The sequence below is a fragment of the Symphalangus syndactylus genome, chromosome 16 (assembly GCF_028878055.3).
Source record: "Symphalangus syndactylus isolate Jambi chromosome 16, NHGRI_mSymSyn1-v2.1_pri, whole genome shotgun sequence".
Taxonomy (NCBI): Eukaryota; Metazoa; Chordata; class Mammalia; order Primates; family Hylobatidae; genus Symphalangus; species Symphalangus syndactylus.
The window spans coordinates 53,194,294-53,221,521 of record NC_072438.2 but is presented as its reverse complement, the minus strand read 5'-3'; positions in this window follow the sequence as shown (position 1 = coordinate 53,221,521).

Here is a 27,228-nt window from a genome sequence, read left to right as displayed (position 1 = left end):
TCTAGAGCTGCCATAATAAAGTGTCATAGAAGATGTGGCTTAAACAACATAAATTTATTTTCTCAAAGTTCTGAAAACCAGATATCTGAGATCAAGGTGTTGGGAGGGTTGGCTTTTTCCAAGAACTGAAGAAAGAATCCATTTCAAGCCTTTCGCATTGGCTTATAGATAACCATCTTCTTCCTGTGTCTTGACATCATCTTTTTTTCTGTTGTCTGTGTCCAAATTTCCTTTTCTTATAAATACACCAGTCATATTGGATAAGGGCCCATGCTAATGACTTCATTTAGCTCAATTACATCCTTAAAGAATCTATATCCAATTACAATTACATTGAGGTACTTAGGATTAGGACATCAACATCTGAATTTTGGAGGAACAAAATTAATTGTATATCATCCACTTTCTTAATAATTTTTACCTCTTGTGGTGCATATCCCACTGTGAGACACAGTGTATATGGAATGCATAGAAGTTAAATACATTTTTTTTTTGAGACAGAGTCTCACTCTGTCACCCGGGCTGGAGTGCAGGGGTGCGATCTCGGCTCACTGTAACCTCCGCCTCCTGGGTTCAAGTAATTCTCCCTCCCTCAGCTGCCCAAGAATCTTGGATTACAGGCATCCACCACCATGCCTTGCTAATTTTTTTTATTTTATTATTTATTTACTTTTTTAGTGGAGACAAGGTTTTGCCATGTTGGCCAGGCTGACCAGGCTGAGGTTGAACTCCTGACCTCAGGTGATCCGCCTGCCTCAGCCTCCCAAATTGCTGGGATTACAGGTGTGAGCCACCATGCCCAGCCCACTTTTTAATAGATTTAGGGGGTATAAGTGCAGTTTTGTTACATAGATATATTGCATAGTGGTGAGGTCTAGGCTTTTACTGTAATCATTTCCAAAATTGTATACATTGTGCCCATTGTGTATACAGTTTCTGATTCCTTACCCTCCCACCTTTTGAAGTCTCCAAAATCTATTATTCCACTGTGTATATCCATCTGTACACATTGTTTAGCTCCCACTTATAAGCGATATCATGTGGTAGTTGATTTTCTCTGAGTTGTTTCACTTATGTTGATGGCCTCCATCTTCATCCATGTTGCTACAAAAGACATGATTTTGTTCATTTTAATAGCTGAGTAGTAATTCATGGTATATCTGTGTGTATGTGTGTGTATGTGTGTGTATCTCACATTTTCTTTATCCAATTATCCATTGATTTGATGGACAGTTAGATTGACTGCATGATCTTACACACTTCTATGCTATTGCGAATAGTGGTGCAATAAACATAGAAGTACAGGTGTTTTTTTTTTTTTTATACAATGATTTCTTTTCCTTTCCTCTGTCTCCATTTTTTGAAAGGGTTTCAATAAGATTGGTATCAGGCTGAAAAGCAAACAATTGCTGGAGAAATTTGCATAACTAAAAGGGAGTCGAGTGCTGATAGCAAAGACAATGGGAAAAAGGCTTCCAAGGCATTTCAGAGATCTCCGGGGCAGACCCCTCCCATCATTGGCCCTAAGGCCTAGGAGGACTGAATGGTTTTGTGAGCCAAGCCTAGGGCCCCACTGCCCTGCACAGCCTTGGGACATTGCTCCCCACATCCCTGCCACTCCAACTCCAGCCTTGGCTTAAAGGACCACAGATATTGCTAGGGCCTCCACTTTTTAGAGCCGAAGCCACCATAAGCCTTGGTGGTTTCCATGTGGTGGTAACCCTGCAGCCACATAGAGTGCAAGAGTAGTGGGGACTTGTCAGCCTCTGCCAAGATTTCAGAGGATCTATGAGAGAGTCTGGGTGCCCAGACAAAAGCCTGCTGCAGGGGTGGAGGCCTCACAGAGAATCTCTGCTAGGACAGCATGAGGGGTTGGAGGCAGCACATAGAGTTCTCACTGGGGCACTTCTTAGTGGAGCTGTGGGAAGAGGGCCACAATCCTCCAGACCTCAGAATGGCAGATTCACCTGCAGCTTGAAATCTCAGCATGGAAAAGGTGTAGGCACTCAATGCCAATCCATAAGAGCAGCTGCAGGGCCTGAATCCTCCAAAGCCACAGGGACAGAGATACCCAAGGCCTAGGGAGACCACACCTTGCACCAGTGTACCCTGGATATAGGACATGGAGTCAAAGGAGATTATAATATTTTGGAGCTTTAACATTTAGTGACTGCCCCACATGGCTCCAAATATCCATGAGGCCTGAATTTTCTTTCTTTTGGCCAATTTCTCCCATTTGGAATGGAAATGTTTAGCCAATGCCAGTACCACCATCGTGTCTTGGAAATAGATAACTTGTTTGATTTTACAGGCTCATAGTTGGAAGGAGACAAGTCTCAGATGAGATTTGGACTTACACTTGGGACTTTTGAGTTAATGTTGGAATGAGTTAAAACTTTGCGGAGACTATTGAGAAAGGTTGATTGTATTTTGAAATGTAAGAAGATGAGATTTGAGAGGTATCAGGGTGGAATAATATAGGTTGAATATGTGTCCCTGTCCAAACCTTATTTTGAATTGTAATTCCCAGTGTTGGAGGTGAGGCCTGGTGGGAGGTTGTTTGTTCATGTGGGTAGATTTCTGGTAAATGGTTTAGCAATAACCACTTGGTGCTGTCCTCATGATAGTGAGTTCTTATGAGATCTGCTTGTTTAAGAGTTTGTGGCACTTTCCCACTCCTTCCATTGCTCCTGCTCCCACCATGTGAAATGCCTGCTCCTACTTTTTCTTCTATCATGTGTAAAAGCTCTCTGAGGCCTTTCCAGAAGCCAAGCAGATGCTGGCACTATACATGTAGAGCCTGCAGAACAATGACCTTTAAACCTATTTTCTTTATAAATTACCCAGTCTCAGGTATTTCTTTATTACAGTACAAGAATGGGCTAACACAGGGGTCCCCAACCCCTGTTAGGATCTGGGCCACACAGCAGGAGGTGAGTGGCGGGTGAGCAAGTGAAGCATTATCTCTATTTTCAGCCCCTCTCCATTGCTTGCATTACAGCTTGAGCTCCATCTCCTGTCAGATCACAGCATTAGATTATCATAGAAGTACAAATCCTGTTAACTGTGCATGCAGGAGATCTAGATGGTGTACTCCTTATGAGAATCTAATCCCTGATGATCTGTCACTGTCTCCCATCACCCCCAGCGGGGACTGTCTAGTTGTAGGAAGAAAAGCTCAGGGCTACCACTGATTCTGTAGTATGGTGAATTGTATAATTATTTCATTATATATTACCATGTAATACTAATAGAAATAAAGTGCACAATAAATGTAATGTGCTTGAATCATCCCCAAACCATCCACCCCTGCAATCCCAGTCTGTGGAATAGTTGGCTTCCATAAAACTGGTCTCTAGCATGAAAAACGGACCAGATATGTCTCCTTGGGGACTGCTGGTCTACTAATTTTAGGATTGTTTTAATAATTCTATGAAAAAATGATGTTGGTAATTTGATAGGAATTGTGTTGAATCTTTGAGCAATATGGTAATTTTACTGATATTGATTCTTCTAAATCCATGAGCATGGATGGATGGTTTTTCCGTTTGTTTACATCATCTAGGATCTAGGAATTTTCTTTTTCTTTTCTTTTTTATTTTTCTTTCTTTTTTTTTTTTTTGGAGATAGGGTATTGCTCTGTTTCCCAGGCTGAAGTGCAGTGGCATGATCATGGTTCACTGCAGCATTGACTTCCCAGGCTCAGGTAATTCTCCTACCTCAGCCTCCTGAGTAGGTAGGATTACTGGTGTGTCCCAACTTGCCTGGATAATTTTTGTAATCTTTGTGGAGATGGGGTTTTGCCGTGTTGCCCAGGCTTGTCTTGAGCTCCTAGGCTCAAGTGATCTACCTGCCTCAGCCTCCCAAAGTGCTGGGATTGCAGACATGAGCCACTGGACCCATCCCTATTATTTCTTTCATAATTATTTTGTAGTTCTCCTTATAGAGATTAATTTACTTCCTTTGTTAAATGTATTTCTAGGAATTTTGATTATATTATATCTATTTTAAGTGAGATTAAGTTCTTGATTTGGATCTCAGATTGATTGTCATTGGTGTATAGAGATGCTACTAATTTTTGTACATTGATTTTTGTATCCTGTAACTTTTATGAATTTATTCATCAAATATAGGGTTCTTCTGGAGGAGTCTTTAGGGTTTTCTAATATAAGATCATATCATCAACAAACAGAGATGATTTGACTTTCTTTTTCAACTTGGATGGCCGTTATCTCTTTCTGTTACCTGACTGCTCTAGCAAGGACTTCCACTACTCTGTTGATGAGGAGTAGTGAATGTGGGCATCCTTTTCATGTTCCAGTTCTTAGGGGAATTGCTTTCACACTTCCCTGTTCAGCGTGATGTTAGCTGTGGGTTTGTCATCTGTGGCTCTTATAGTTTTGAGATATGTTCCTTTTATGCCTAGTTTGTTGAGGTGTTTTATCATGAAGCATTGCAGAATTTTATCAAATGTGTTTTCTGCATCTATTGAGATGATCATATATTTTTTTCTTTCAATTCTGTTGATGTAGTGAAAGACATTGTTTGATTTGCATATGTTGAAGCATTCATTCATCTCTCAAATAAAACTCACTTGCTCATTATTAACTTTTTTATGTGCTGTTGGATTTGGTTCGCTAGCATTTTGCTGAGGAGGTTTGCGTCTGTGTTCATCAGGGATATTGACCTGTAGTTTTCTTTTGTTGATGTGTCCTTGTCTGGTTTTGATACCAGGATGATACTGGCCTTGTAGAATGAATTAGGGAGAATATTCTCCCTCTCAATTTTTTGAAACAGTTTCAGTAAGATTGCTACCAGTTCTTCTGTGTACATCTATTAGAAATTGGCTGTGAATCCACCTGGTCTTGGACTTTTTTGGGAGGATATTTTTTATTACTGACTCAATCTCACTACTCATTATGTGTCTGATCAAGATTTCTGTTTCTTTCTGGATCAGTTTTGGAAGGTTGTATGTTTCCAGGAAAGTATTTATTTACTCTAAGTTTTTTAGTTTGTGGGCATAGAGATGTTTATAGTAGTCTCTGATTATCTTTTATATTTCTGTGGTATCAGTTATAGTATCTCCTTTATCATTTCTGCTTGGCTTATTTGAATCTTCTCTCTTTTTGTTCTTGGGAAATTTAGCTTATGTTCTATCAATTTTGTTTATCATTTTTAAAAAGCAACTTTTCATTTTAATGATCCTTTGTAATTTTTCTAGTCTCAATTCCATTTAGTCTTATTATGTGATCTTTGTTATTTATTTTGTTCTGCTAGCCTTAGGCTTGGTTTGCCTTTGTTTTTCTAGTTCCTTGATATGCAACACTAGGTTGCAATCTTTCTTTCTTTTCAATGTAGGCAATCAATGCTATAAACTTTCCTCTTAGTACTGTTTTGCTGTATCTCATAGGTTTTTATATGTTGTCTCCATTTTCATTTGTTTCAAATAATTTTTAATTTCCATCTTAATTTCGTCATTGAGCCAAAGATCAATTCAAGGGCAGATTGTTTAATTTTTATGTGTTTTCATAGTGTCAGTAGTTCTGCTTGTTCTTGATTTCTAGTTTTATTTCACTGTCATCCAGTAAGATTCTTGATATGATTTAGATATTTAGAAATTTCTTTAGACCTGTTTTATGGTTGTTGTCTATCTCTTCTTAGGTGTGGTAGTATTTGTTTTATGAATCCGAGTGCTCTAATTTGGGGTGCATATATATCAGATTGTTACATCTTCTTGCTTAATTGATCCCTTTATCATTATATGATGACCTTCCTTAACTTTTTTCACTGTTGATGATTTACTCTTGCTTACTTTTCATTTCCATTTGCATGCAATATCATTTTTTACCCCCTTACCTTGAGTATCTAAGTGTCTTCACTAGTTAGGTGAGTTTCTTATAAGCAACACTGTGTCAAATTCTTTTTCTTTTTTAATAAAATCCATTCCTCCAATAATGTATGTAAGGTTCCATTTACAGCATTTACTTTCAAGGTTAATATTGATATGTGAGGTTTTGTCCTTGTAATAATGATAGTTGTCACCTAGTTGCTTTGTAGTCTAAATTGTGTTATAAAAATAGTTTCATAAAGCCTGTGAGTTATGTTCTTTCACATTTTTTATGATGGTGAGTATAACTTTTGTTTCCATATTTAGAACTCTCTTGGGCATTTCTTGTAGGATCAGTCTAGTGATGACAAATTCCCTAAGCATTTACTCCTCTGAAAACAACTTTATTTCTCTGTCATTTACTAAGCTTAGTTTGGGTGGATGCAAAATTCTTGGCTGATAGTATTTTTCTTGAAGAAAACTGACAATAGAACTCTGATCTTTTTTGACTTGGAAGGTTTCTGCTGAGAAGTTCACTGTTGAGCTAATGGAGATTCTTTTATAGGAGATTAAACCATTTTCCCTTGCTGTTTGTAGAATTTTTTCTTTCATGTTGTTTATGAAGTCTGATGAATACATATCTTGGTGAAGTCCATTTGCAATGTATCTTTCCAGAGTTCTCTGAGCATCTTATAACTGGATGGATAGATCTCCATCAAGGCTAAGGAAGTTTTCCTGAAATATTTCCTCAAATAAGTTTTTCAAACTTTTTACTACTATTTCACCTTCTCACTCAGGAATTCCTATGACTTGCAGATTTTGGTATTGTACATCATCTCTTTGAAAACTTTATTAATTTTTAAAGTATTTTTCCTTTATTTTTGTCTGTCTTAGTTAATTTGAATGATTTGTCTTCAAGCTCTGAAGTTCCTTCTTCTTCTTGGTCCAGTTCATTGATAAAGCTTTCTGCTGTATTTTGTAATTTCTTCAATGAATTTTTCATTTCCAGAAGTTCTATTTTTTTTTTTTTTTTTTAATACTTATCCCTATGGAATTATTTATTCATATGGCAAACTTTTTCTGATCTCTTTGTGTTGGCTGTCTACTTTCTCTTGGACTTCACTTAACTGATTTAAAATTAACATTTTGAATTATTTATCAAATATTTCAAAGAATTCATTTTGACTAGGATCCACTGCTAGAGAGCTTGTGTGATCCATTGGGAGTGTTATAACACTATTTTTTCATATACCAGGATTATTTTTCTGGTTGCTTCTCATTTGGGAAAAGTTATCTCATGATTTTTTTTATTTCCTTGTTTTTGGATGGGTTTACTTTCCCCTTGAGGATATGACTATATGTTTTGTATGGTTGTTTAACTTTAGTGTGAGTGCTTTCAGTGGCAAAGGCTCTGTATGTATCTCTTGAGTATAGACAGCCTTTGTGCAGTGGCTTTTTCAAATGCTGATTTTAGTAGCAATATACTGGTGTATGAGTAGACTCATTGCCTTCTGCAGGCCTGAAATTGCAGAGGTCTCAGTAAGCTTGTGTCATTCCTCAGTGCTATGCACTTCTTGTGTTGTGCAGCTCAGCTTCCAGGCCAGTAGGTGGTGCTAACAGGTAAGAGCTGGCTACAGCAGAGGCTCATGGGTATATGCTTGGTCTCTGTTTACCAGAGGAAGCTGTTTGTTGCCTTGGGCAGTGAGCTAGCCTGTGGAATGCCTGTGCTCTGAGCTCTCTGAGCTTCACATGAGGGACAAAAGAAGGTGGAACTGGACTACCAAGCTCACTCTTGTATACCCCAATGGCTAGCACAAATACCATGCCTGATGGTGGTTTTGGGAATAGCTCCTGGTGAAATGTTCTGAGGTCTCTGTAGGGATGTGGAGCTGGCTACCCCAGCTTCATGATCTGGGCAGGCAGTAAAGCAATCAACTTCCCTGTCACAACCCTGTCCTGGGGCTCAAGCTGTTATCTCAGACAGACACTGCAGTCTATCTCTAGGCCACAATGTAGTTGAGAGCTGTGGAGGATGCCTGCCCTGTGGTGCTCCATCAATATGGCTTTGGTGTAGAACCTCTTTCCTCAGCCCCAAACAGACAGCTTTGCGGCTCACCTGTCCTCCACTACAGGAATCCTGCCATTTCATGCAGAGAGGCAGAAGGGCCCTGTCTTTTGTGCAATCCCAGGCCTGGTGGGCACGCCACCAGTGGAGGCACATCCACTCCCTAATAGCCCAGGAATGGCCATCCATCGGTGGCCCATTGCCTAATCACCCATGGGAGCAGCCACAGCATTTGCATCAGGGAAGCAGTGGGAAAGCACATCTTCATGTCCATTCCTGAGCACTGGGGTCACCTGCCTGCTGGAGTGGAACTACACTCTTTCCCCATAGAGATGAGCATAGCACCCACATCTCCACTGGAAAAGATGCAGTTACTATCAGCCCATAAAGGAAGAGTGCTCAGGCACAGGAAAGTTTATGCTCTGGTTTCCATTGGCTCTAGGTGTGCTCCCTTGGCATGCTGCACTTTCCCTTCCCCTAGGAGCAGCATACCCCAAGAGCCAGCCCTGTGGGGCTTCTGCAATTTGAGCAGGTGCTAGGGAATGTTTTTGGGGGAATCTGGTGATGTGGAGACGTAAGGGCTAATGTTGCCTGGGTAGGAAACAATCCCACAGTAAGTGTGCATCCTTTATGGTGCATGCCACCACAGTTCAGGTCTAGGGGGAAGGAGAGCAAATGCCCTCAAGAAGTTCCCAAACCACTGCGCATGTCCTGCTGAGAGGTGACAGCACACTGGCAGCCCTCGCAGCCCTCACTCGCTCTGGGCGCCTCCTCAGCCATGGCATCCACTCTGGCCATGCTTGAGGAGCCCTTCAGCCTGCCACTGCACTGTGGGAGCCCCTTTCTGGGCTGGCCGAGGCCTGAGCTGGCTCCCTCAGCTTGCGGGGAGGTGTCGAGGGAGAGGCACAGGTGGGAACTTGGGCTGTGCGTGGTGCTTGCGGGCCAGTGTGAGTTCCAGGTGGGCGTGGGCTCGGCAGCCTGCACTTGGAGTGGCTGGCCAGGCCCGCTGGCCCCGGGCGGTGAGGGGCTTAGCACCTGGGCCAGCAGCTGCTGTGCTCAATTTCTCGCGGGCCTTAGCTGCCTCCCCGCGGGGCAGGGCTTGGGACCTTCAGCCTGCCATGCCTGAGCCTCCCCCACTCCCTGGACTCCTGTGTGGCCTGAGCCTCCCCGAGGAGTTCCGCCCCAGGCCCACTGACCACCCAAGGGCTGAGGAGTGTGGGTGCATGGCTGGGGACTGGTAGGCAGCTCTACCTGCTGCCCCAGTGCAGGATCCACTGCGTGAAGTCAGCTGGGCTTCTGACTGTGGTGGGGACTTGGAGAATATTTATGTCTAGCTAAGGGATTGTAAATACACCAATGGGCACTCTGTATCTAGCTCAAGGTTTGTAAACACACCAATCAGTACCCTGTGTCTAGCTCAGGGTTTGTGAATGCACCAGTTGACACTCTGTATCCAGCTACTCTGGTGGGGACTTAGAGAACCTTTATGACTAGCTAAGGGATTGTAAGTACACCAATCGACGCTCTGTATCTAGCTAATCTAGTGGGGATGTGGAGAACCTTTGTGTCTGGCTCAGGGATTGTAAATGCACCAATCAGCACCCTGTCAAAATGGACCAATCAGCTTTCTGTAAAATGGGCCAATCAGCAGGATGTGGGTGAGGCCAGATAAGAGAATAAAAGCAGGCTGCCTGCGCTCACAGTGGCAACCTGCTGGGGTCTCCTTCCACGTTGTGGAAGCTTTGTTCTTTCCCTCTTTGCAACAAATCTTGCGATTGCTCACTCTTTGGGTCCACACTGCCTTTATGAGCTGTAACACTCACTGCGAAGGTCTGCAGCTTCACTCCTGAAGCCAGTGAGACCGAACCCACCAGGAGGAACGAACAGACCCGCCGCCTTAAGAGCTGTAACACTCACAGTGAAGGTCTGCAGCTTCACTCCTGAAGCCAGCGAGACCACCAACCCACTAGAAAGAAGAAACTCCAAACACATCCGAACATCAGAAGGAACAAACTCCAGACATGCCGCCTTTAAGAACTGTAACACTCGCCGCGAGGGTCCGCGGCTTCATTCTTGAAGTCATTGAGACCAAGAACCCACCAATTCCGGACACAGTGCCTTGAACTTGCAAGGGCAGAGGAACTCTCTGATAATTCAGAAACCAGAAGTCTGGCACAGGAGTGAGGGGGGTGAAAAATATCTCTACCTACCCTTACCTCCGAACACCAAGTCCCTTGGGGTTTGATCTTTGCTAGACTCTTGCCTCCTTCTTTTTCCATACCCTAGCTTCTTTTTATGAGTTTTCTGATAAACTCTGGATTGCTCACCTTAATATTTTATTTGAGTTTCACTTATTCATCTGTAACTTTGTTGTTCTTTCTGAGGAAAACTGGTATCTGATTGCTCTAGTCAGTCATCTTGAAGAGAAAGTGTAAAAAAAAAAATTAAAAATACATTGCTTTTTATAGACTCAGGTTCCCAAAACTATTACAAAGCAATTTGATGGCAAGGTAATAATTGGTCACAATATTAATCACCTTTCTTTTCCCATAACTCCCTTCTGTCTATGTCATTGTCAAATAAACATTCTAAAGCAGTCAATGTTGAAGACTGAATCACATCAGTATATTGCTAGAGCAACCAAAATAATCATTTAAGCTTTAAGCATCACTTGTACCCAAACTTCAATTAATTTTTGTAGCCATGCAAAACAAATTATGAACTAAATAGATAGGTCTGAGTAATATGTCATTAAATTGAAAATATTTTAAAACCTTAAAATACTGTATCTTGGAATCCTTGTCCTCTATAAGGGAGCATGTATTACAAATATGACTTCCAGTTAATTCCTTCAGAAACTGGCAGGCATAGAAAAGCACACACAAAAAAAAAAATAGAGGAAAAGTTTGTAAATACTTCCTGATATATTTTTACCTTAAAGGAGAAAGTAATAAGTAGAACTCAGAACTTACAAATCTAAGCAGGAAATAAAAAGAAGGGTAATCATGTGAAGAAAAATAATCTTACACAACTATACTGTGAGCACAGAAAGCTGGATAGAGAAATAGGTGACTGGACAGTCATAATCAATTAGAAATGGATTTTAAATGTTTTTTTTTCTTTTAAAAAACAAAGTGTCCCACACTTGTGCAATGAAATTAAAGTCCTGCTCAACCCATGCATCTTCAAAAGAATCATAATATGTTCAAACTTTCTTCTCTGAGTACGTAAGGAATTAAGCACCAAAACAGCTATAAAGTAGAGGAATCACAGTGTTGATTTAGGGTGGAAGGTAAGGATTCTCCATTAGTAGCTTCACTGCCAAATGCCCTGTGATGGCTTTTAGATAATACCCAGTTATCTAAAGATCAAGTACACTGCTCTTGCATATCTCTTAGCTGCTCACTTGACTGACCCAATGGACCTGGGAAGGTGTGCCTGGAAGCACTTATCAAAATTAGTTTTGAAGGCACTAGGATGCTAAAGCTCTCCAACTGACACTTCCAGAAATGGATACAAATAGGTATTATTTGACAGTTGATTTTAATTTGAGAAGGAAAAATTTAAAAAAGAAGTAAATACTCTCCAACATGATAAGTCTTAAGGGAGTCCCTTAAGACTTGTAACTTTTGCCTGCTTTACTGATGGTTTTATAGTTAAACATAAGCATTTCAGTGCCAGGTACTTCTGTTTAGAATGCCCTGAATTGAATGCTGTCACTCATAAAAACATTATTTGCTGAGCTATTAAAATAGATAATTTAACGAGATTGACATATACCGCTTCTGTGATGTATACCACATTATACAGAAACCGCAAACTAAATTTAAGAAGATCTAAAAAATGAGGGTGAATGATGGGATTTAAGGGATACAACAAGAAATATCAGCTTTCTGACACTGCCTACTTAACCATGTTTTAGAGAAGCTAATGCAGATTATAATGTCAAGTTCTGATCACCATGGCAACATTTATGCATGCAAAAGGCACTCACATGGTTATGAAATTTCTTGATTTCACATTCTGGAGTCAGAGTTTAATCAGTTCTCTATCCTACTGGGAATAGGAAAAATAGAGAAAGCATAAAAGAAGTCTGTATCTAATGACAGTTGCAATCTGTCACTTTCATTTTCCTGAAGGCTAAATAATAAAGACCTTTCCTGGACCAGAGATTGGGATTTCAAGCAAAATTTTATCTCTTTTGCTGGCTCCGGTAAAATGCTGCCACACTTTAATAATATGATAGGAGATAACCCTTAGAAAATGTCAAGGGAATTTTCTTTCCCCTGTTCAGTTAAATTGTTCCATTTTCTCCAAAGTACTGTAGATCTTTAAATTATTAATATAGTTACTTAGTAAGGATGAGAATGTATTGTGCCAAATACATATAGTCTATCTATTGTAATTTCTATTTTATTTTATCTAACTATCATACATTTTTAGGTTAATTTTTCCTAACTATGTAGTTTGCCAATTAGGGTGGGACCATGAAATATACATAAGAACAAAGAGGAGGCCACCATGATATTTTGATATCATTAATTATTCAAGGATAGCAGTGATATAGATAACAGTCCATCACTGATTTATGTCTGTGAAATACTATAAATCAGATATTTTTTTCTTGTGGCTAGCAGACAAAATATGACAGTCCTACCATATCATGAGGCATACCAATTCTAAAGATCTGAATCAAACTAAGCAGGTTTTTAAGAGTTATGCTTTTAAAGAATCCACAAAATGTCACTTACACTTTCAGTTTATACAAATGCACTATGTTCAAACTTGATAATTCTTATCTGCAACTAATAAATTATAATAATAAAATTTTGATTTCAGATATAATTAGACTTATAGAGCAGCCATAACATTTTATTAATATGTAAGTACTAATCATGAGGTTGCTGGAGAACAAGCATGCGTCTTGAACAAATTTATATTAATTTCTAATTTCCATTTAAGTTTTGGACACCTACACCCCTCCTTCTTTCTCCTATGACTTGATAATCGCATTTTGTTTATATCATCAGTTTCACTAAACACCATTCAATAATTTAATAATAATAGGACTTCCAATATTGGTAGCAAAGGGGATATGTGATTCCTTTCTGAAGGAAACAAATATTAAAATGGATAAAATTGTCCAAAACAATCATTGCAAGGGCTTCAAATAAGCATGGTAGGAAAGAGTGGCCCTTCTTGCTTAGGGATGCTCCTACTCTCTGCCTCCCTGCAACATGCACTTAGCTAAATTTTCAATAATGATAACTTTATCTTGAAAACAAGGGGCTCTGCTGCCACAAAGGTCAAAGTCAATTCTGAATGGAGGGTGAAAACCTGCATCTTTGCTGTCTCAATGTTGCAGTTTGGTTTGTGCAAGCATAAGGCCATAAATTGATGGAGAGTTCCTAAATATGAAAGAACCATAAAGTGAATAAGGTAACTTCTCCACAAGTCACTGGTTAACTGCTAAACCTTGCTTGTGTGAGAGAGACCATGGAGAGATGGGCAAAATGTGAAAGGCAAGGAAGATGAAGAATGGGTTGCAACTCATTCACATGCTACTCTATTAGCAGAGGATGGAAGTCTTGAGACTTACATGGGTACAAACTCTGCCCATCACAAAGTGCTGAAAGTCAAAGCAAAGAGTGTATTACTTAAGCTACAATTGAAAAACAACTCATCATAAATGCCAACAATGTTAATTATCCCTTATTAGGAATGGTAAGTTAAAAAGGCTGTAGGATGGCATATTCAAAGTTCTAAAAGAAAAAAAATTATAAATCAAGATTTTATATTCAGCAAAACAATCTTTTACAAATGAATGCAAAATAAGGACAGTGTGAGATAAACAAAAACTGAGACTAGTTTTGTTAGTAGACATTCACTACAAAAAATTTATATAAATAATGTGTGTATATATAAAAACACACAAATATTTGTATCTATAATGTTAGTAGAAGGGAAGGGTAAGGAAGTGAAGCTAATCTGGTTAAAATTTCCTAGATTTGGCAGGGTGAGGTGGCTCACGCCTCTAATCCCAACATTTTGGGAGGCCGAGGCAAGCAGATCATGAGATGAGGAGATCAAGACCATCCTAGCTTACACGGTGAAACCCCGTCTCTACTAAAAATGCAAAAAATTAGCTGGGCATGGTGGCAGGTGCCTGTAGTCCCAGCTACTCAGGAGGTTGAGGCAGGCAAATGGTGTGAACCCAGTAGGCGGAGCTTGCAGTGAGCCGAGATCCCGCCACTCGACTCCAGCCTGGGCGACAGCGAGACTCCGTCTCAAAAAAAAAAAAAAAAAAAGTTCCTAGATTTTACTGGAATTAAATCAGTATTATCCAAAACTAGATTTTGAAAAGTTAAAGATACACATCAAAACTACAGCAACCACCATGAAAAGCTCTAAAACATAGGTGAAAAACAGCAGAGGAATTAAAATGATATAAAAATATTGGTTTAAACAAAAGGAGGAAGTAAAGAAAGATCAGAGGTACTCAAAAAAATAAAGTATATATGCAAATCAAATAGGAAAAGGGTAAATGTAAATCAAGCTACATCATTAATTACATTAAATGTGAGTGGATTAAACATTCCAATCAAATATCAGAGATGGGCAAACTGGATTAAAAAGAAAGGATCCTACTTTATTATTTTTTTGAAAGGATCCTACTTTCTAAAAGAGAGAAACTTATAATGCTACATAAAGAAAGTGCTCAAAACAAAAATAAAAACAAAACTATAATGATGGAAGTATGTGAAAGGGAGACAATAGCAAACTAGAAAAATTTATAAAGGTCAAAGCTGGAACAATTTAGTCAACCCAGTAAGTAAAGTGGTAAAGGATTTTAATCCAATACAAGATAAAATCCATGAGTCTATATTGATATAAAAAAATTGAATAAATATATGGGAGAGAATAGATAAATTTCCTATACAGAAAAATTCCAAATAATTTATCTAACTATTTCACTCTTAATGAGGTGGAGCATAACTCTCCCCTTCTTAAATGGAGTCTGCACATAGTAACTTCCTTCTAAAGAATACACTATAGTAAAGGGGGAAAGTATGAATTTATAATGGACAAATCTAACAAAAACTATTTCAGTAAGGTTATCAAGGTCAACATTAACAGTGATGAGTCATGTTGATAGTATATATCTTTTTTTTTTTTTTTTAACACAGCCTCTCTCTGGCGCCCAGGCTGGAGGTGCAGTAGCATGATCTCAGCTCACTGCAACCTCTGCCTCCCGGGGTCAAGCAATTCTCCTGTCTCAGTCTCCCGAGTAGCTGGGACTACAGTCGCGCACCACCACACTCGGCTAATTTTTGCATTTTTAGTAGAGATATGGTTTCACCTTATTAGTCAGGCTGGTCTCAAACTGCCGACCTCAGGTGATCCACCCACCTCGGCCTCCCAAAGTGCTGGGATTATAGGTGTAAGCCACTGTGCCTGGCCTGTATCCTTGTTATCTATTATAAGAATGGCAATTCCCCTCCATAGTCTTACACCCCCATAACCATAAACCCAGTCTAAACATAAGAAAAATATCAGATAAATCATAATAGAGGGACATTATACAAATACCTGACTAGTATGCCTCAAATTCTTAAGATCATCAAACACAAGGAAATTCTGAAAAACTGTCCCTTAGGCCAAGAGGAGCCTAAAGAGATGTGATGACTAAATGTAACGTGGCATCCTGGAAGACATCCTGAAACAGCAAAAGGACATTAGGGAAAAACTGAAGAAATCCAAATGAAGTATAGACTTTTACTCAATATTGGTTTGTTAATTGTTATAAATGTGCCATAAAAATGAAATATGTCAATAATAGGGAAAACTGCATGTCAGGTATATGGGATATCTAAAGCATACTATATGTGGTATATCTAAAATTATTCTAAAATTTTGAGAAATAATTAAAAATTGTCAACCTGATCTAAAAATGTAAATGGAAATGGGTCTGAAATTGATACGAAGGCCACTGCATTCCTGCTTAATTTATGTAAGCAGAAATCTTCTAGGTCGAATGGACAAAAGACTAATTTGAATTGTAAAAACAGAGAATCACAGCCTCTCAATCAATTTCCAGACTTGAGCTAGTTTACCGTTTACAGACCCAGAACCCCTTGAATGAAGGGGAGGCCAGTCACCTTGGGGAAGGACCCCACTACATTACCTACAATTTATGCTGTTTATCTTTCTCACATCCTTCCCCAAGGAGACTTCCGGTCTTTTACCAGGGTAATTGTGCACTGGGGAAGGGAAATGATCAGACATTTCAGGGACTACTGGACACTGGCTCTGAGCTGATGTTGATTCCAGGGGACCCAAAACATCATTGTGGTCCTCCAGTTAAAGTAGGGGTGTATAGAGGCCAGATAATTAATGGAATTTTAGCTCAGGTCTGACTTACAGTGGGTCCAGTGGGTCCTCAGACTCTCCTGTGTCATTTCTCCAGTGTCAGAATGCACAATTGGCATAGACATACTTAGCAGCTGGCAGAATTCCCACATTGGTTCCCTGACTGGTAAGGCGAGGGCTATTATGGTGGGAAATGCCAAATGGAAGTCCTTAGTGCTGCCTCTACCTAGAAAAATAGTAAATCAAAAACAATATCGCATCTCTGGGGGGATTTCAGAGAACAGTGCCACCATCAAGGACTTGAAAGATGCAGGGGTGGTGATTGCCACAGCATCCCCATTCAACTCTCCCATTTGACCTGTGCAGAAGACAGATGGACCTTGGAGAATGACAGTGGATTATTGTAAGCTTAACCAAGTGGTGACTCCAGTTGCAGCTGCTGTACCAGATGTGGTTTCATTGCTTGAGCAAATTAACACATCTCCTGGAACCTGGTATGCAGCCACTAACCTGGCAAATGCCTTTTTCTCCATCCCTGTCCATAAGGCCCACCAGAAGCAATTTGCCTTCAATATACCTTTACTGTCCTACTCAGGGGTATATCAAATCTCTGGCTTTGTGTCATAGTCTTATTTGGAGAGCTCTTGATCACTTTTTGCTTCCACAAGATATCACACTGATCCATTACATTGATGACATTATGCTGATTGGATTCAGTGAGCAAGAAGTAGCAAACACACTAGACTTATTTGTGAGACATTTGCATGCCAGGGAATGGGAAATAAATCTGACTCAAACTCATGGAACTTCAACCTCAGTAAAATTTCTAGGAGTCCAGCGGTGTGGGGCCTGTCGAAATATTCCTTCTAAGGTGAAAGATAAGTTGCTGCATTTGGCCACTCCTGTAACCAAGAAAGAGGGACAATGCCTGGTGGGCCTATTTGGATTTTAGAGGCAATGCATTTCTCATTCGGGTGTGTTACTCCAGCCCATTTATGCAGTGGCCCTAAAGGCTGCCAGTTTTGAGTGGGGTCCAGAACAGGAGAAGGCTCTGCAACAGCTCCCAACAGGTCCAGGCTGCTGTGCATGCTGCTGTGCCACTTGGGCCATGTGACCCAGCAGATCCAATAGTGCTTGAGGTGTCAGTGGCAGATAGGGATGCTGTGTGAAGCCCTTGGCAGTTCCCCATAGGCGAATCATAGCAAGGGCCTCTAGGATTTTTGAGTAAGGCCCTGCCATGTTCTGAATATAACTACTCTCCTTTTGAGTGATAGCTCTTGGCCTATTACTGGGCTTTGCTGGAAACTGAAGGTTTGACTACTGGTCATCAAGTCATCATGCGACCTGAACTGCCTATCATGAACTGGGTGCTTTCTGACCCATTCCATAAAGTGGGTTGTGCACAGCGGTATTCCATCATTAAATGGAAGTGGTATATACGTGATCGGTCTTGAGCAGGTCCTGACGGCACAAGTAAGTTACATGAAGAAGTGGCTCAAATGCCCATTGTCTTTACTTTTGCCACCATACCTTCTCTCCCCTAGCCTACACTGATGGCCTCATGGGGAGTTCCCTATGATCAGTTGACAGAGGAAGAGAAGACTAGGTCCTGGTTCACAGATGGTTTGGCATGATGTCCAGGCACCACCCAAAAGTGGACAGCTGCAGCACTACTGCCCCTTTCTAGGACATCCCTGAAGGACAGTGGTGAAGGGAAATCTTCCCAGTGGACAGAACTTCTAGCAGTGCACCTGTTTGTGCACTTTGCGCAGAAGGAGAAATGGCCAGATGTGCAATTATATACTGATTTATGGGCTGTAGCCAATGGTTTGGCTGGATTGTCAAGGACTTGGAAGAAGCATGATTGGAAAATAGGTGACAAAGAAATTTGGAGAAGAGGTATGTGGATGGACCTCTCTGAGTGGTCAAAAACCATGAAGATATTTGTATCCCATGTGAGTCCTCACCAACTGTTGACCTCAGCAGAGGAGGATTTTAATAATAAGTGAATAGGATGAACTGTTCTGTGGACACCATTCAGCCTCTTTCCTCAGCCAACCCTGTCATCATTGCCCAATGGGCCCATGAACAAAGTGGCCATGGTGGCAGGAATGGAAGTTACGCATGATCTCTGCAACATGAACTTCCACTCACCAAGGCTGACCTGGCTACGGCCACTGCTGAGTGCCAAATTTGCCAGCAGCAGAGAGCAACCCCAAGCCCTCCATATGGCACCATTCCTTGCAGTGATCAGCCAGCTACCTGGTGGCAGGTTGATTACATTGGACCTCTTTTATCATGGAAAAGGCATAGGTTTATCCTCACAGGAATAGACACTTACTCCAGATATGGGTTTGCCTATCCTGCATGCAATGCTTCTGCCAAGACTACCATCCATGGGCTCACGGAATGGCTTATCCACCACCATGGTATTCCACACAGCATTGCCTCTCACCAAGGGACTCACTTTACGACTAAAGAAGTGAGGCAGTGGATTCATGCTCATGGAATTCAGTGGTCTTACCATGTTCCCCATCATCCTGAAGCAGTTGGATTGACAGAATGGTGGAATGGCCTTTTGAAGTCACAATTATAATGCCAACTAGGTGACAATACTTTGCAGGGCTGTGGAAAAGTTCTCCAAAAGGCTGCGTATGCTCTGAATCAGCATCCAATATATGGTACTGTTTCATGGGTCTAGGAATCAAGGGGTGGAATTGGAAGTGGCACCACTCACCATCACCCCTAGTGATCCACTAGCAAATTTTTGCTTCCTGTTTCTGTGACATTACTTTCTGCTGACCTAGAAGTCTTAGTTCCAGAGGGAGGAATGCTGCCGCCAGTAGACACAACAATGATTCCATTAAAATGGAAGTTAAGATTGCCACCTGGACACTTTGGGCTTCTCCTATCTTTAAGTCAATGGGCTAAGAAGGGAGTTAACAGTGTTGGCTGGGGTGACTGACCCTGACTATCAAGATGAAATCAGTCTATTACTCCACAAAGGAGGTTAGGAAGAGTATGCATGGAATACAGGAGATCCATCAGGGCGTCTCTTAATATTACCATGCCTTGTGCTTAAGGTCAATGGGAAATTACAACAGCCCAATCCGGGCAGGACTTCAAATGGCCCAGACCTTTCAGGAGTGAAGGTTTGGGTCACTCCATCAGGAGACAAACCATGACCTGCTGAGGTGCTTTCTGAACCAAAGGGAAGAGGTCGTCATCAATAGCATCTACGACCATGTGATCAGTTGCAGAAATGAGGACTGTAATTGTCATGAGTATTTCTTCCTTCTTTTGTTAAAAATGTGTTAGTGCACGTATACACTTGTACTAAAAAAACTTCATTTTATTTCTTTTTTTTATCATGTGACATAAGATTTATTGACTTGATATCAGCATTTAAGTATTGTTAATTTACAGAACTTTGGTTGAGGATTGGTGTGTACAAAGGATAGTTGTATTATGTTAGGTGTAATTATGACCTTATTGTCTTTATTTGAAGATTATATATGATCTCAAGACATGTGTATGGGTTCAAGTTGACAAGGGGTGGACTTGTGATCATTAATCATGAGTGTCAACTTGATTGAATTGAAGGATGCAAAATATTGATCCTGGGTGTGTCTGTGAGGGTGTTACCAAAGGAGATTACCATTTGAGTCAGTGGGCTGGGAAAGGCAGACCCACCCTTACTCTGGGTGGGTGCCATCTAATCTGCTGCCAGTGAATATAATGCAGGCAGAAAAATGTGAAAAGATCAGACTGGCTTAGCCTTCCAGCCTACATCTTTCTCCTGTGCTGGATGCTTCCTGCCCTCGAACATTGGACTCCAAGTTCTTCAGCTTTTGGACTTTGACTGGCTCTTCTTTCTCCTCAGCTTGCAGAAGGCCTATTGTGGGACCTTGTGATCTTGTGAGTTAATAATTTATAAGCTCTCATATTTTTTGTATATATGTATATCTATATATCAATATATAGATATATATGTATATCTATTCTATTAGTTCTATCCCTTTAGAGAACCCTGAATAATACAATGTGTGAGAAGAAAATTCTTGAGATTATTTTTTGATATCTCTTTTCCCTGGTGCTAGGAAAGGAATAAGATATTAGGACTAAAAGATGCTGACTGCTTAATGATTCTCTATGAATTTTAAATAGATATACTCCCTTAGCAACTAGTGGTATACAAAATATGTCATAATGGGTCAAAAAATGGTAACAACTGATCAGGTGTATGCCAATCCCAAATTCTAGCAAAATGTCACTCTAGAAACCATTTACCATACATGCTGGCATGCCTATTCCCAGTATTCACAATTCCAGAATTAGTACAAATTTCAACACCCTCTCAGTCACTTTCTGGGTAAAGAGTAGAATGATGAGAAAAGGAAGAGGAGTGTGCAACTACCCTGTCTTTAAGTGGTGACTGAAACTAAATAGGCAGGGTGTTGGGAGAGTGTGTATGTTGAGGATAGGGGAGAAGTAGAAGACATCCAAACACCTCATCTATTCTGCCAAAGAGTTAACTATACTTGTGTAATGTGGCTTAAGTGCCTTTAACATTTTATTTATTCATTTCATTCATTCATCTCCACAAGCCAGTGCTCTGCATAAGCTGTAAGGGCAAAGAGGATTTGAGCAAATACAGTTAAAACTGCCAAGGGTGTATGGATGCTTGCATACTCCTACCAGTGCCCCATGGCTGCTGGCATGCTCAAGCTAGCACAGACCCAGCTGCCCCCACCCTGATGAATTGCCTTGGCTGGCAACCTCAATCAGAGTGTTGTGACCAGCAGACTGAGAACAGCTTGGTCCCTCCAGTGCAGCAGTTTCCTAACCTCAAGGGGCCAGAGAACAAAGTTGAAGGGCCTGGTATCAACTCCTCAAAGTTAAAGCTTACAGCCTGAGAGTGCTGAGCTGAGCCTTGACCACCTGATATCTTACAAAAATGAAGCCATTTGACTCCACCCACTTTATACCACAATCAAACCTCCAAGGGCCTCAAAGAAGATAAAAGCAAAGCATTCCATCCAAAGAATAGCAACTTTAAAGATTAAAGAAACATCAGCCCACACAGATGAGACAGAATCAACACAAGAACTCTGGCAACTTAAAAAGCCAGAGTGTCTTCTTACCTCTAAATGACCACAATAGATCTCCAGCAGTGGTTCTTAACAGGGCTGAAATGACAGATATTAAATTTATAATATGGATAGGAATGAAGTTCATTGAGATTCAGGAGAAAGTTTAAACCCAATCCAAATAATCTGAGGAATACAATAAAATCTTACATGATGTTAAAGACAAAGTGGTCATTTTAAGAAAGAACCAAACTGATCTGATAGAGCTGAAAAACTCACTACAAGAATTTCATTATACAATCACAAGTATTAACAGCAAAATAGATCAACCTAAGGAAGGAATCTTAGAGTTCTAAGACTGGTTCTCCAAATTAACTCAGTCAGATAAAAATAAAGAAAACAGAATGACCAAAACCTCTGAGAAATATGGGATTGCATAAAGAGAAGAAATGTATGACTCGTTTTCATCCCTGAAGGAGAGGGAGAGAAATCAAGCAAATTGGCAAAAAAATTTGAGGATACTGTCCACAAAAATTTCCTCAACCTTGCACACAGGCCAACATTCAAATTCAGGGAATACAGAGAAACTCTGCAAGATACCATACAAGATGACCATCCACAAAACATATAATCATCAAATTTTTCAAGTTTGACATGGAAGGAAAAAACATTAAATACAGCTAATGAGAAAGGGCAGGTCACCTACAATGGAAACATTGTCAGGCTAACAGCAGAAATTTCTGTAGAAACCCTACCAGCCAGAAAACATTGGGGGCCTATATTTAGCATTTTTGGAGAAAAGAAATTCCATTAAAATTTTTTATATCCAGCCAAACTAAGCTTCAGAAGTAAAGGAGAAATAAAATCCTTTTCAGACAAGCAAATGCTAATGGAATCGGTTACAACCAGACTTGCCTTACAAGAAATCCTTAAGGGAATGTTAAATATAGAAATGAAAGACCATCACAAGCCACCAAAAAACACACTTAAGAACATAGACCATTGACACTATGAAGCAACTGCACTATCAAGCAGGCAAAATAATCAACTAAAAACATAATGACAGGATCAAATATGCACATACAAATATTCATCTTGAATGTAATTGGGCTAAATGCCCTACTTAAATGGCACAGAATGGCATGTTGTATAAAGAGGCAAGACCCAATGGTATGCTCTCATCAATAGATCCATCTCACATGCAATAACACTCATGGGCACAAATAAAAGGGATGGAGAAAAATCTACCAAGCAAATGGAAAAAAATGAAGAGTAGGGCATGCAATTCTAATTTCAGACAAAACAAAATTGAACCAACAATGTTAAAAAATGACAAAGAAGAGCATTACATAATGGTAAAGTGTTCAATTCAATAAGACTTTACTATCCTAAGCATATATGCACCAAACACAGGAGCATGCAGATTTATAAACAAGTTACTAGATACCTGCAAAGAGAATTATATTACCACAAAATAATGGTGGAAGACTTCAACAAACCACTGACATTAGACAGGTCACTGAAGCAGAAAACTAATAAAGATATTTGGGACCTCAACAAGATGTTTGACCATAGAAACCTAACAGACATCTACAAAACTCTCCACTCCAAAGCAACAGAATATACATTCTTCTCACTTACAAATGGCACACACTCAAAAATTGACCACAAAATTGGACATAAGCCTCACCAATTAAAAAAAATGGAAATCATACCAACCATACTTTTGGACCCCAGTACAATAAAAATAAAAATCAATACTAAGAAAATTACTCATATCCATACAATTACATGGAAATTAAACAACCTACTCCTGAATGACTTTTGGGGAAATAATGAAATTAAGGCATGGATTAAGAAATCATTTGAAACCAATGAAAACAATGATAATGCATACCAGCATCTCTGGCACACAGCTAAAGCAGCATTAAGAGGGAAGTTAATCACACTAAACACCCACATCAAAAAGTCAGAAAGATTTCATATTAACAACCTAATATCACACCTAGAAGAACTAGAAAATACAAGCGCAAAGCAACCCTAAAACTAGCAGAAGACAAGATATGACCAAATAAGAGCTGCACTGAATGAAATTTAGACATGAATAACCATGCAAAAGAGTAAGGAATTCAGGTTTTTTGGAGAATAAATTAGATTGCTAGATCACTGGCTGGACTAATAAGGAAAAAAGAGAGAAGATCCAAATAACCACAGTGAAAAATGACAAAGGAGATACTATCCTTTATCCCACAGAAATACAAAAAACAGTGACAATTATTAAACCTCTATGCACACAAACTAAAAAATCTACAAGAAATGGATAAATTCCTGGAAATATACAATCTCTAAAGATTGAACCAGGAAGAAATTGAATCACTGAATAGACCAATCATGACTTCCAAAATGGAATCAGTGATAATAAGCATTCCAACCAGAAAAAGCCCAGGAGAAGACAGATTCACAGCAGCTGAATTTTATCATATGTGTAAAGAAAAGCTGGTATCATCCCTACTGAAACTATTCTGAAAAAATTGAGGATGATTGACTCCTTCTTCATTTATTCTATGAGGCCAGCATCATCCTGACACCAAAACCTGGCAGGACACACACAAAAAAGGAAATCCTCAAGCCAACTTTTCTGATGAACATAGATGTAAAAATCCTCAACGAAATACTAGCAAGCTGAATCCAGCAACACATCAAAAAGATAATCCACCACAATGCAGTAGGCTTCATCCTGAAATGCAAGGTTGGTTTGATATATGCAAATCAATAAATGTGATTCATCACATAAACAGAAGTAAAAACAAAAAACATTATTACTTCAATAAATACAAAAAAGCTTTTGATAAAATTCAATATCCTTCCATATTAAACCTCAATAAACTGGGCATTTAAGCAACATAACTCAAAGCAGTAAGAGCCATCTATAACAAATCCACAGCCAATATCAAACTCAATGGGCAAATATTGGAAACATTCCTCTTGAAAACCAGAACAAGGCAAGGATGCCCATTCTTACCACTGCTAGTCACTATAGTACTGGAAGTCCTATTCGGAGCAATCAGGCAAGAAAAAGACATAAAAGTCATCCAAATGGGAAGAGAAGAAGTCAAACTATCTCTGTTTGCAGAAAGTATGATTCTATGCTGAGAAAACCCTGTAGCTTTTGCCCAAAGCCTTCTAGAGCTGATAAACAACTTCAGCAAAGTTTTGGAATACAAAGCCAACATACAAAAATTAGTAGTATTTCTATACACCAGCAACATCCAAACTGAGTGTCAAATCGAGAGCTCAATCTCATTCACAATAGCTGTAAAAATAAAAATAAAATCCCTAGGATACAGCTAACCAGGGAAGTGAGAGTTTTCCATAAAGATAATTACAAAACACTACTGAAAGAAATTAGAGATGACACAAACAAATGGAAAAAAATCCGTGCTTGTGGATGGGAATAATCAATATTGTTATAACAGATACACTGCCCAAAGCAATTAACATATTCAATGCTATTTCTAGTAAGCTACCGATGACATTCTTCACAAAAATTAAAAAATTGCCACTATTCTAAAATGTACATGGTACCAAAAAGAGCCTAAGTAGCCAAAGCAATCCTAAGCAAAAAGTACAAAGCTGGGGCTGGGCACGGTGGCTCACGCTTGTAATCCCAGCACTTTGGGAGGCCAAGGCAGGCAGATCACGAGGTCAGGAGATCGAGACCACGGTGAAACCCCGCCTCTACTAAAAAATACAAAGAAAAAATTAGCCGGGCGTGGTGGCGGGCGCCTGTAGTCCCAGCTACTCGGAGAGGCTGAGGCAGGAGAATGGCATGAACCCGGGAGGCAGAGCTTGCAGTGAGCCGAGATTGCACCACTGCACTCCTGGGCCTGGGCGACAGAGCGAGACTCCGTCTCAAAAAAAAAAAAAAAGTACAAAGCTGGAAGCATCACATTACCTGACTTCAAACTGTACATTAAGGCTATAGCAATGAAAGCAGCATGGTACTGGTACAAAAACAAACACATAGACCAATGTGAAAGACAAGAGAACCAGAAAAAGGCCACACACCTCCAACCATCTGATATTCAACAAAGTCAACAATAACAAGCAATGGGGAAAGGATGCCCTATTCAATAAGTGGTTGTGGGATTACTGGCTAGCCATATGTCAGAGATTGAAACTGGACCCCTTCGTTATACCATATATAAAAATCAACTCGAGATGGATTAAAGACTGAAATATAAGACCTAAAACTCTAAAATCCCTAGAAGAAGACCTAGCCAATACCATTCTAGACATATGTCCTGGTAAAGACTTTCTGAGAAAGACTCCCAAAGCAATTGCAACAAAGACAAAAATTGACAAAATGGTACCTAATTACACCAAAGAGCTTCTGCATGACAGAAAAAAAATTATCACCATAGCAAACTGACAAGCCACAGGATGGGATAAAATATTTGCAAACTATGGATCTAACAAAGGTCTAATACCCAGATTGTATATCTATACAAAACTTTAATTAACAAGCAAAAAACAACCCCATTAAAAGTGGACAAAGGATATGAACAGACACTTCTCAAAAGAAGACATATACATGCACAACAAGCATATGAAAAAATGTTAAACGTCCCTAATTATTAAAGAAATACAAATCAAAACCATAAGGAGACACCATCTCATAATAGTCAGAATGACTGTTCTTAAAACGTCAAAAAATAGCAGATGCCAGCAAGCTTGTGGGAAAAAGCAGGAATGCTCATACACTGCTGGTGGGAATGTAAATTAGTTCAGCCACTGTGGAAAGCAGTTTGGCAGTTTCTCAAAGAACTTAAAACAGAACTACCGTTCAACCTAGCAATCTTATTATGGTGTATATACCCAAAGGAACAGAAATAATTCTACCATAAACACACATGCATGTGTATATTCACCACAGCCAGCACTGTTAACCTAGATGCCCATCAATGACAGACTGGATAACAAAAATGTGGTATATATATACCATAGAATACTACACAGCCATAACAAAGAATGAAGTCATGTCCTTTGCAGGAACATGGAGGGAGCTGGAGGCCATTATCCTAAGCAAACTATCATAGGAAAAGAAAAATCAAATACCACATGTTATCACTTACAATTGGGAGTTAAACACTGAGTACACATAGACATAAATAAGGGAACAATAGTCACCAGGATCTACTTGAGAGTGAAGAGTAGGAGAGTGGTGAAGATAGAAAAAACTACCTGTTGGGTACCATGCTTATTATGTGTTGAATGAAATAATCTGTACACCAAACCTCCATGACACACAATTTACCTATATAGCAATCTGTTCATGTATCCCTGAAACTAAAATAAAACAGTTTTACAAGAAGTTCCAGGCAATTTTTGAAAATTTGAATTCTGATATAGATCCCTGATCTGATTACCCTTATTGCTTTGCTGCAGTCCTTCAGTTTTTGAATTATATGCTATCTCCAGGACCAACACTGGGAATCATTTTATGCTGTACAGTTCATTTCAAGCATTGATAAGCTTAGAGTAGCCATACTTCATTTTAGTGCTGGCAATTACAGTCCTGGCTTATTTATTCTGGAGCACACTTTAAGTTAGCCCTTTTGCTAAGCTTTTTCTCGGATGCATCTAATGTTATGCTCTACATACTCCTCTTCCCCTAATTTGATTGCTTATCCTTTAGCTTGGGATTAGTGTAGTGTAGATTAATTGACATGACTGATGGTATGTTTATTCTCTAGGAAACCGCAGTGCTGGCGATTATAATACATATGCCAAATTTTCTCTTGGGCTTCTATCATTTCTCTGTTCTTATCTTCATTTATGCCCTTCACAGCATGTAAGCCTAATGGGTATTATGA